The following is a 12208-nucleotide window of genomic DNA, read 5'->3' as shown; positions in this document are numbered from 1 at the left end:
GGACACTTTTTGCTAGCACTATGTCACCTGAGCCACAGCACCACTTCCGGCTTTTTCTGTGTATGTGATACCGAGGAATCAAACCCAAGGCTTCGTGCATGCTAGGTGAGCATTCTACCACTAGGCTATGCTCCTGGCCCCAAAAAGGATTTTTTTTGCCAAGTCGTGGGACTTGAACTCAGAGCCTGAGCACTGTCCCTGGACTTTTTATCTCAAGGTTAGAGCTCTGCTACGTGAGTCTCAGCACCACTTCCAGCTTTTTTCTATGTATGTGGTACCGAGGAATTGAACCAGATCTTCGTGAATGCTAGGCAAGCACTCTACCACTAGGCCAAACTCCGGCCCCCACTTTTTTTTGTCAGTCGTGGGGCTTGGACTCTGGGCCTGGGTGCTGTACCTGAGCTGTTTAGCTCAAGGCTACTGAGCCTACCCCTTGAGCCACAGCACCACTTCCGGTTTTCTAGTGGTTAATTGGAGATAAGATTTTCACCGTCTTTAGTGCCCAGGCTGGCTTTTTTTTTTTTGCCAGTGCTAGGGACTGAACTCAGGTTCTGAGCACTGTCCTTGGGCTTTCCTTAAGGCTAGCACTCTACCACTTGAGCCACAGCACCATTTCTTGCTTTTCTATGTATGTGATACCGAGGAATTGAATCTAGGTCTTCATGCATGCTGGACTCTATCACTAGGTCAAACTCACAGCCCCACTTTTTTTTTTGCCAATTCTGGGCTTGAACTCAGGGCATGCACACTGTCCTTGGGTTTTTCTCAAGGCTAGTACTCTACCACTTGTGCCAAAGCACCACTTCTGACTTTTTTCTGTGTATGTGGTACTGAGGATTCGAACCCAAAGCTTCATGCATGCTAGGCAAATACTCTTCCACTAGGTTACGCTCCCTGACCCCTCCCTGCATTTTTTTGTTTGGTCATGGAGCTTTAACTCAGAGTCTGGGCACTGACCCTGAGCGTTTTTTGCTCAAGGCTAGCACGCTACTAATTGAGCCACAGCTTTACTTAAGTTTTCTGGTGATTAATTGGAGATAAGAGTCTCACAGAGTTTTCCTGCGTGGGCTGGCTTTGAGCCATGATGCTCAGATCTCAGCCTCCTGAGTAGCTAGGAGTATGGACATGAGCTACCATGTACTATAATGTACAGAGGGGTGAAGTTATACGTCATGTAAAGAGTAAATTTCATTTTGGACAATGTTAGCTCTTTTCATTCCTTCAAAATTAAATTTATTTATAGAGCTGTTTCATATTAGTATCCTTTAGCTCTCTGGTAGAAAGGAAAAATCACATTTCCTGGTACTATATTCTTTTTGTGGTGGTACTGAGGTTTGAACCCAGGGTCTCATGCTCTCACTTAGACTTTTTTTAGCTCAAACCTGGTGCTCTACTCCTTGAATCACACACACCTCTTCTGGCTTTTGCTCATTAATTGGAGATAAGAATCTCATGGATTTTATCTGCCTACACTAACTTCAAACTGAGGCCAACAGATCTCAGACTCCTGAGTAATTAGGATTAAAGGCACAAGTAACTGGCTCTAATTTACCAATAAAAATTTGATAGTGGGGGACTGGGAAAGCAGCTTAGTGGTAGAGTGCTTGCTTGGCATTCATGAAGTCCTAGGTTCGATTCCTCAGTACCACATAAACAGAAAAAGCCAAAGTGGTGCTGTGGCTCAAGTGACAGGCAAAAGAAACTCAAGGACAGTGCCTAGGCCCTGAGTTCAAGCCTGAGGATTGGCAAAAAAAGTAAGTTGACAGTGGGGCTGTGGCTCAAATAATGAAATGCCAGTCTTGAGTGAAAAATTTAAGAGACAGTGCCAAGGCCATCAGTCTGAAGCCTAGGGCTGGCAAAAACAAAACACAAATACCCCCAAATAAAATAGAACAAAGCCAGGGCCGGGAGTTTGGCCTAGTGGTTAAAGTGCTTGCCTAGCATGCATGAAGACCCGGGTTCGATTCCTCGGTACCACATACATAGAAAAAAGCCGGAAGTGGTGCTGAGGCTCAAGTGGTAGAGCTCTAGCCTTGAGAAAGCCCAAGGACAGTGCTCAGGCCCTGAGCTCAAGCCCAGGACTGGCAAAAAAAATAGAACAAAGCCAAATGTCACACACAGACCTGCTTCACCAAACCAAGAAAACGTTTGAATGACCTCAACAGGGTTCTACCCCAACTCCCTACTCCTTAGCTCTAACCACAGTTCCCCGCTTCCCACTGGCTGATCCCAGGCTTCTTTCCCTCTGTGATCTGAACCCACATCCTGGCTCTAAGACCTGCATTCTCACTTGCAGACCTCACATGCACAATCTAGACTCCTCCCCCAAATTCCACCCTAACTGCTGAGCCCTCCCCTCTAGCCTCTATCACTTCCCCAAGACCAGGCTCCCAGGCCCCACACTTCCCACTTCTTACCCGTTCCCTGAATTCCTGAGCCCACAATCCCATTCCTTCCTGCCCACTTTCTAGGCATGCAGACCTATGAGCAGCTGCGGCAGAGGACATTTGGGCCTGTGGGGAGGTAATGGTGGCCTTGTCTGCACAATGTTGGGGTGAGCTGGGGAGTCAGTAGGGGAAAAGGGGTGGGTGAGGGTGAATTTCCCTAGCTGGGCTGGGGAAGCTGGAAGGAAGGGAGAGGAATCCTTCTACTTCCATACACTTCCAACAACAGCAGTCTTGCTGTCACCTGTTCATTAACATATCAGAACTCCCCTAACCCTGGGATATTGGCCTTTTCCTGCACATGGACCCCGATGGTGAGTGCACTCAAACCTATGGCTGGCCTTCAAAATCTTTGACTCTATCTACCAGTGGGGTCTAGTTAGCTTTTCAACTTTTTTTTTTGCCAGTCCTGGGCTTGAGCTCAGGGCCTGAGCACTGTCCTTGGGCTTTCTCAAGGCTACAGCTCTACCACTTGAGCCTCAGCACCACTTCCGGCTTTTTTTTTCTATGTATGTGGTACCGAGGAATCGATCCCGGGTCTTCATGCATGCTAGGCAAGCACTTTAACCACTAGGCCAGACTCCAGGCCCAGCTTTTCAACTTTTGTATACCTACCTGACTCTCTGAGGCATTCATTCAGCATCTATTTCTATCCTTTAGCTTTTTTGTTCAAGATGGGTTTCTACCACTTGAACCATAGATAGCTAGGATTACACCGCGCCCGGATTTTAGTTTTTGTGTGTGTGGATAATTAGAGAACAGTGTCTCACAAACTTTTCTTCCTGGGCTCCTAAATCACTAGGATTGCAAATGTGAACCACCCATGATCTGCCTCTAAGCTATGCTGTTTAGGGATCTGGGCTGGCCAGATGGTGACTCCTGTGGCTGTTAAATGCCTATAGTATGCATGCCTCTTCTGACTCTAGGACGCTTGTGGACCATGTGCTGATTGGCATTGTTCTGGTTCATTCTGGTTGGAAGTGGATTCCAAATGTTCAGTTTACCTTACCTAGAGTGTGTGTGTGTGTGTGTGTGTGTGTGTGTGTGTGCGCGCGCGCGCGTGCACGCACGCATGTATTGATCTAGTAACTGAATTCTGGCTTTGACTCTGAGACTGCTATACTGCCCAATTCTCTCTAACTGGCCATGTGATGTGTGACAGCTAAATCCAGTATACTGTTATTCCAACCATGTATCTGTGACACTTGTCCACTCAAAATTCCCATGACCAGCTGACTCTAATTTTGATTTTAGGCTCTTCAGGCTTTTGGCATCTGTATACTTTGATTTTTTTGCCAGTCCTAGGACTTGAACTCAGGGCCTGAGCATTGTCCTTGAGCTTTCTCAAGGCTAGGAGCTCTACCATTTGAGCCACAGCACCACGTTGGGCTTTTTCTGTTTATGTGGTACTGAGGAATGGAACCCAGGTCTTTGTGCATGCTAGGCATGCACTCTACCACTAAGCCACATTCCCAGCCCAGTACATATCTTCTGTATTGCAGTTATAATTACAGATACCTTGCCCTGGTTCTGATTGTAAGATTGATTCTAGATCTATCCTGTAGTGTGATCTCTTAGGTTGTTTGTGTCCATTGATACTCCAAGTGTGCTGCTGTGTGCATTTCCAAATACACACATCATATTATCCCTCTGTGGTTTCACTTATTTATATTTGTTTACTTTCTCAGGGCATTTTGCATGCTAGGCAATCACTCTAACCACTGAACCACATGCCTAGATCCTCCTTTTTTGCCAGTCCTGGGCTTGGGCTCAGGGCCTGAACACTGTCTTTGGACTTTCTCAAGGCTAGAGCTCTACCACTTGAGCCTCAGCACCACTTCTGGCTTTTTTCTATGTATGTGGTACCGAGGAATTGAACCCGGGTCTTTATGCATGCTAGGCAAGCTCTCTAACACTAGGCCAAACTCCTGGTCCAAGGCCTCTTTTTTAATTTTTTTTTTTAAAGATGAGGTTCCACTATGTAACCACTACTGAGCTTGAATGTCCAATCCTTCTTCCTTAACCTCCAACCCAGTATCCTAAAAGCTGGAATTAGAGAGTTCTGGAACTACAGGTGTGAATTCCACTCCAAGATCCTCTGACTATTTGACATACACCTCTTGTGTTCAAGACTGACATAACTCTGGTTTCTGGACTTTATGTGGTATGTACATATGTACGTACGTACGTACGTATGTATGTATTTATATGTATATATGTGTCTGTTTTGTCATTCTGACTTTTAGGTAGTTACTTTATTGTTGATTGAAAGCTAGTTTTTCATTATCTGTGTGAATCTTGTTAAAAGATTGGTTTGGGGCCAGGAGTTTGGTCTAATGGTGATTGCCTGGCACACACAAAGCCCTAGGTTTGATTCCTCATTACTGCATATACAGAAAAAGCCAGAAGTGGTGCTGTGGATCAAGTGGCAGAACACTAGACTTAAGCAAAAGTGCTCAGGAACAGTGTTCAGGCCCTGAGTTCAAGCCCCAAACCCCAGGGCTGACCAAATTAAAAAAAAAAGAGGGGCCTGGAGTTTGGCCTAGTGGTAGAGTGCTTGCTTAGTATGCATGAAGACCCAGGTTCAATTCCTCGGTACCACATACATAGAAAAAAAGCCGGAAGTGGTGCTGAAGCTCAAGTGGTAGAGCTCTAGCCTTGAGGAAGTCCAAGGACAGTGCTCAGGCCCTGAGCTCAAGTCCAAGACTGGTAAAAAAAAAAGAATAAAAAAAGATTGGTTTGACATGAGAAGGGGTATCAGTGTTAAAGAAGTAATTCACTTACTACATGACAAATGTAACCATAACCCCTCTATACATTATCCAAACAACAATTAAAAAAAGATCGATTTGAAGCCAGGTGCAGAGGCTCATGCCTGTAATCATACTTACATCAGAAGGCTGAGATCTGAGGATCACAGTTCAAAGCCAGCTCAGGCACTAAAGTCCATGAGACTCTCATCTCCAATTAATTACTTGAAAACCGGAAGTGGCACTGCGGCTCAAGGAGTAGGTGGTAGCCTTGAGCTGAAGAGCTCAGGGACAGCGGCCCAGCCCAGAGTTCAAGCCCCAAGTCCGACAAATTGATTCTGAAAATATCTAGAGTCTAAGAATGCTTGGTTCTTTTTTTTTTGTTTTTGCCAGTCCTACAGCTTGAACTCAGGGCCTGAACACTTGTCCTTGGGCTTTCTCAAGGCTAGATCTCTGACCATTTGAGCCTCAGCACCACTTCTGGCTTTTTTCTATGTATGTGGTACCGAGGAATCGAACCTGGGTCTTTGTGCATGCTAGGCAAGCACTCTACTACTAGGCCAAACTCCCTGCCTTTTTTTTTTTGCCAGTATTAGGTGTTGAACTACAGCCTGGTTACAGGCATGAACCATGGGATCCAAGCCATTTTATCTTTGGGGAACAGGTTCAAAGCCCAGGGAGCAAAGTTGTGTAATTCTTTGTTTTTGACAGTTCTGGGGCTTGAACTCAGAACCTGGGCACTGTTCTTGAGCATTCTCAAAGCTAGCACTCTACCACTTGAGCCACAGGGCCATTTTAGGCTTTTTCTGTATATATGGAACCGAGGAATTAAACCCAGGGCTTTGTGCATGCTAGGCAACACTCTACGACTAGGCCACACTCCTAGCCCAAGTTATGTGTTTCTTATCTCCAATTAAGCAAAATGCCAGAGTGGAGATTGAGAGGTACATCAGTAACCTCAAGTGAAAAAGCTAAGGGAGATTGCTCAGGTTGTCAGTTCAGACCCCCAGTACCACCAACTCACTCTCTCTCTCTCTCTCTCTCTCTCTCTCTCTCTCTCTCTCTCTCTCTCTCTCTCTCTCTCTCTCCCACACACACACACACACACACACACACACACACACACACACACACACACAGAAACCCACGGCTAAGCTGTACTGTGAATTCCAGGGAGACATCTATGAAGACAACGTCTTTTCAGCCTTCCCTTATCTGAGAGGCTCAGCATCACCTTTCAGGCCCAGTTGTTCATTATTACCTCACAGTAGAGATGCAGGAGAGTAGGTGCTTCCACCACACCCAGACCCTCTGGTCATGGCCACCCTGCATTATTCGTTGTGGAGCCATATGGTATACCTTAGGGGCTGAAGTCTGTGAGGTATGTAGGATGACAGAGAGGCTGAGGGAAGGAGAAAGAGGACCTCTGATCCTACCATGCCCTAATCCCATCAACTTTTGTCTTTTTTCTGTTTTTATTTTGTTGTTGTTTGCCAGTCCTGGGGCTTGAACTCAGGGCCTGGGTACTGTCCTTGAGCTTTCTTAAGGTTAGCGTTATGCCACTTGAGCCACAGTACCACTTTTGGCTTTTTCTGAGTATGTAGTACCAAGAACTCAAATCCAGGGCTTCGTCCATGCTTGGCAGGCACTCTACCACTAGGCTATGCTCCCTGTTAGTTTTTTTTTTGCCACTATGGGGCTTGAAATTGGCCTGAGAACTGTCCTTGGGCTTTCTCAATTCTAGAGTTCTACCACTTGAGTCACAGCACCACTTCTGGCCTTTTCTGTGTATGTGGAACCAAGGAATCAAATCCAAGGCTTCCTGCATACTAGGCAGCCACTCTGCCATTAGGCCAAACTCCCAGCCCTGTTCACGCGCGCGCGCGCGCGCGCGCGCGCGTGTGTGTGTGTGTGTGTGTGTGTGTGTGTGTAAAAACAAGTGACTTACACACAGTGCCCATTATGACTTCAGTCTTGGGTGCCACCCTGAGAACCATTTCCATTTACATGGAAATCTGCCAGTGAGTGGGCAGCCAGGGGGCCTCTGTGATGGGCCAGCTGGAGAGGGAGGGGCATGCCTTGTGTCTGATGGTTACCATAGCAGCTTTGGAACTTTAGATTCAGACAAGACTCTGATTAAAGAGGAGTTTCAGATGGTCAGGAGGCCTCTGGGACTGAAGGGCAACGATGGTACCTGAGTGAGTTTGTCTCCTATTTTAATCCCCAGTAGCTGTGAGAATGGTAGAGATCAGGGGTCAGCAGGAATAGGGATTACTATGGACGGGAATGGGGACTAAAGATGGTCAGATGGCTGGGGAGGGATATATTTATGGGGAAGGGAGGTAGGGATAAGGATATGGGTGATGGGATACAGAGAGACATAGAGACTTTCTGATGGATGGAAGAGGCATTAGGGGTGGGCAGAATGAGTGAGAGGTGGGAGAAAAGGGAGACAGGGCTATTCCCCCAGCACCCCAGTGTGTATAGGATGACTGCCAGTCGAGCAGGAGGTGTCTCAGAGGGATGGAGTGGGCTTCAGGGCCTGCACAAAACCCCGGGATCTCAGCATGCCAGATCCACGACCTATGGGTTAGTCCCTGCTAGTGCAGGATGGAGACTGAGGCCAGTGTGTCCATTGGGGCCATGTTCTTCTTGTAGGGACTCATGGTCACCTACGGGCACCTCATCTTCTCCAGTCACTACGACGGGGGCCAGGGCCGCGGGCTGAAACAAGAGCCTCTGAGCTCCTTCTCAACCGGATCTTGGATCCATCCATTTCCAAGGGGAGAGTGCATGTTTATCCCCTGTGATTTCTGACACTGTGGGTGTGGGATCGGGGGCTTCAATGCTCATGTGCCTGTGACATCCTAAATGCCTTGTCTCTTCTCCATGTCCCAGATTGTATGCCGGAGGTGATGGACCACATGTACAACGAGCAAGACCTGCTCAGCCTATTCGTGTGCATCGCCGTCCTCCTTGTCGTGGCCCTCACTCTGCCAATGGTGCTGAATCCAATGTGGGAGGCAAAGAGGCCTAGGGAGCAGGTTGCTGGGTGGATGAACAGAGGGCTTTGACATGGTGGATTAGATAGAGAATGTGGCTTGGTGGCAAGGGTGGGGGATATGATGGAAGGAGGCAGGAATGGGAACACAGGAAAATAGAGTTCTCTAATGGACAGAGAAGGGCAACATTGGTGGTCTGATAGAAGGCTGTGGCATTGATGGCAGGAGAGGGAGGCTTGGGAAGTCATAGTACTCACTTGCAGGGAGGGGGTACAGATGGAGGGTGGGCAGATCGATGGTGGACAAGTGGAAGTGGTTAATCAGAAGATAGAAACAGAATGAAGAAACAAGATGAAGCTGGATGTGGTAACCCATGTCTGTATTCCCAACAGTTAGTGGGCTGAAGCAGAAAGATCTCGACTTTGAGGTTAGGCTGGCCGCCATAGCCAGAGCCTATCTCAAAAATGGAAGCATTCATGGTGATAGGGGTTGGGTGAGGAGTAATGATGATGGAATAAGCACACACACACAAACAATAGTTTCCTAGCAACAACAGCAGCAGCACATATTCTACTAGGTTAAGAGTATGTAGCTCAATGTAGAACACTTTGCATCCAGGTGCTTAAAGTGGGGATTTACTTCTCAGGGGCACCTGAAAGTAAATGAAGAGTAAGGGACAGAAAAGGGATGGAGGCCGAAGCAGGAAGCTTTAGGACATATACGGCTCAGATAGGGAATGGGAAGGATTTTGATAGGAAGAAGGTAGAACTAGATAGATAAAGACAGAGACAAGTCTTTGAGAACAGGGAAAAGGATAGGTGTTTGAAGGGGAAGCAGCAGTGAACGGTGTGGGGGGGGTGGTAAAAAGATTTCAGAGGCAGATAGAAAGTATTTTGTCAGAGAGTAGAGGCAAGGAGCTCGTTTATACAACGGAGGCACAGAGGGACAGCAGTTAAGGTGAAGTCCAAGTTCTTAGAGGAGAAAGCAGAGATTTTAGACAGGGCAGAGTTAAAGAGAGGGTAATGGAAACCTGTGCCAGTGCCTCATGTCTATAATCCTAGCTACTCAGGGGGTTGAGATCTGAGGATCGTGGTTCAAAGCTAGCCTAGGCAGGAATGTACAGGAGACTTATCTCCAGTTAAACACACACACACACACACACACACACACACACACACACTCACACACGAGTGATCTTGTCACATGTCACATTCAGGAGGGCAGCATGTGAATCCTCACCTCTGACCTGTCTTTTCCTCACAACAGATCAGTATTACAAGCTACGCCTTCTGCTCCTTGCATCCGTGACCCTAATACCTGTGGCTTTCGTTATTGGTTTCGTGCACCATTCATTTGGGCTGTATTTGGGGTTATTGGTCAGTATCTCCCACCCTGGTCCCCAACCTATTTCATTGGACTGGACTTGTACCCACACTTAGGTTGCATCCCATTCCTTCTTGTTCTCCAGGCTCCACCTAACCCACAGCTTTCATCTACTCCTCCACCAGAATCTTCTACCATTGTCTGGTACCTTATTTGGTGGAGCCCTTTTATGCCTAGCCCAATAATCAGGTGAGCATCCCATGGGTAAAGGCTGGGAAAAAAGGAAGCATTAAGAGGGATTGCTACTTCTCAGATACCTGGACATTTCTGGAATATTCTCAGGATGGAGTTGTGTGAGTTAGAGGAAGGGTGAAACTAGGAAGAAAGGTTGATGGTTTTAGAAGACTGAAGGTAATTGTTTTAAGAAGGGACAGAGCCGGGTGCGGTGGCTCACGCCTGTAATCCTAGCTACTCAGGAGGCTGAGATCCGAGGATCAAGGTTCAAAGCCAGCTGGGGCATAAAAGGACCTGACACTCATCTCAAATTAACCTCTGGAAAATAGGAAGAGGGGCTTGGCTCAAGGGCAGGGTGGTAGCCTTGAGCTGAAGAGCTCAGGGAAAGTGCCCAGGCCAAGTTCAAGCCCCACAAAAAAAGAAGGGACAGAGCATCTAGGAAGACAGGGGGACACTGGAAAAGGCAGGCAGCTCAGTGGCGGTGTGATTATTTCTTTGCCAGTCTCATGGCTTGAATTCAGGACCTGAGCACTGTCCCTGGGCTTTCTCAAGGCTAGAGCTCTATCACTTGAGCCACAGCACCACTTCTGGCCTTTTTTGTGTATGTGGCAACCAAAGAATCGAACCCGTGGCCTCGTGCAGGCTAGGCAAGCACTCTACCACTAGGCCAAACTCTGTCTCAGCAGAGTGATTTTTTTACTAGACATGTCTCCTTTGGTTTTATCCCTAGCATACTGCAAAGGGAGGTGGGAGGACAGGATTACATAGAGGGAGGATTCTTCAGACAGTTGGGAGAGAGCTATTGTGAAGACCGGTAGTAACACTGCACAATAAAGATTAAGGAAAGTACGGGCATTAAGGAGGAGAGGTAGGGCCACATATAATGGTTATACTTATAATCCCCACTTTATAATCCCTGAAAAATTACTAAAAGCAAATGGGATTAGGGCACAGCTCACATGGATAGAGCTCCTTTCTCACAAATGTGGGGTTCTGAACCAAAATTCCAACACGAATACATACATTTTTATAAGTAGGATATGGAGGAAAGGAGAGTCAGGAATGGATGGGACACTTTTGGGTTGCAGGAGTGGAATGGAGCCTACTTAAAGAGAGGCTACTTTCAGGAGCCTAATTAAACAGACTGGTGAGGAGTTTCTGACAGCCCCATCTTTTGCTCTTCTCTCCGGCAGGCCCTGTGTGTTGACATCCTCAGAATCCACCTCAGGAAAATCAGTCTGGGCCTCCTGCCTACTGAATGGACTAGAGATCAAAGCCACAGTTGTGAACAAAGACGTGGACTGTCTTAACCCAGTCTATGCCCGAGAGCATGAGTCTCTGTGTCGAGGGAAATGGGCCGTTTTCCTGAACCCTTTCTATGGAGTGGTGACCATAGTCCCAATCCCAATCCCAAACACCATGGGAAATGGAGAGGGAAAGTGGGACTTCCGGGGTCCTTACCCATTCCAGTCCCTTCTCCACTTCCTGGCCCAAATGGCTACTCAAGATTTCTCCAAGGTTAAGAAAAAGAATGAAAATGGTGTTTAAAATCACTGGTCTCAGTCTTCTCATCTTTGTTAAATATGTCTTGGGGAAGCCTGTCTAAGGATAGACAAGGCTAAATGGAGGCCTGAATTAGGAATGTGTCCATTTACTTCTCTCATTCAGTGAATTGATACAGTGATTGTACTAGATTACTGACTGAGCAGCCAATATTTTTTGCCAGTCCCGGGCTTGAACTCAGGGCCCTTGGACTTTCTCAAGGTTAAAGCTCTACCACTTGAGCCTCAGCACCATTTCCGGCTTTTTTCTATGTGTGTGGTACCGAGGAATAGAGCCTGAGTGTTCGTGCATGCTAGGCAAACACACTACCACTAGGCCAAACTCCCAGCCCAGTGACTATTTTAGATGGTAGCAATAGAGCATGAAATGAAGGGGACAAGCTTGGAGCCAGTAGCTCACAGGTGTGAGGTAGATAGTCCTAGGCATCCAGGAGGCTTACATCTGAGGATAGCAGCTCCAACCCTGGGCAGGAGAGTCTTTGAAATTCTTCAAATAAGTCCTAACAAAGCTGGATGCGGTGGTGCATGCCTCTAATCCTAGATACTCAGGAGACTGAGATCTCCGGATCGTGGGTCAAAGCCAGCTCAGGCACTAAAGTCCATGCGACTCTCATCTCCAATTAATCTCCAGAAAAATGGAAGTGGCGCTTGGCTCAAGGGAGTAGGGCAGTAGCTCTGAGCTGAAGAGCTCAATGCCTAGGCACAGAGTTCATGTCCCACGGCCAAAAAAAAAAAAATCTTGGCCGGTGCAGTGGCTTACGCCTGTAATTCTAGCTACTCAGGAGGCTGAGATCTGAGGATCATGGTTTAAAGTCAGCTTGGGCACTAATGATCATGAGACTCTTATCTCCAATTAATCACTAGAACACTGGAAGTGTCTCTGAGTGCTTCAG

At 47.2% G+C, this 12208-nt stretch overlaps 1 long non-coding RNA gene across 1 annotated transcript; it reads left to right on the top strand.

Moving 5' to 3' along the window:
- The first annotated feature begins 9669 nt into the window (after positions 1–9669).
- Positions 9670–11306, top strand: LOC150040700 (uncharacterized). The gene is made up of 2 exons (XR_016533782.1): positions 9670–9768; positions 10947–11306. It is a non-coding gene; the product is annotated as an uncharacterized LOC150040700 (long non-coding RNA).
- Positions 11307–12208: the final 902 nt, after the last annotated feature.

This window comes from Megascapheus bottae, chromosome X (assembly GCF_031878675.1).
Source record: "Megascapheus bottae isolate mThoBot1 chromosome X, mThoBot2.hap1, whole genome shotgun sequence".
NCBI lineage: Eukaryota > Metazoa > Chordata > Mammalia > Rodentia > Geomyidae > Megascapheus > Megascapheus bottae.
This window is presented reverse-complemented; position numbering and strand designations above follow the sequence as displayed.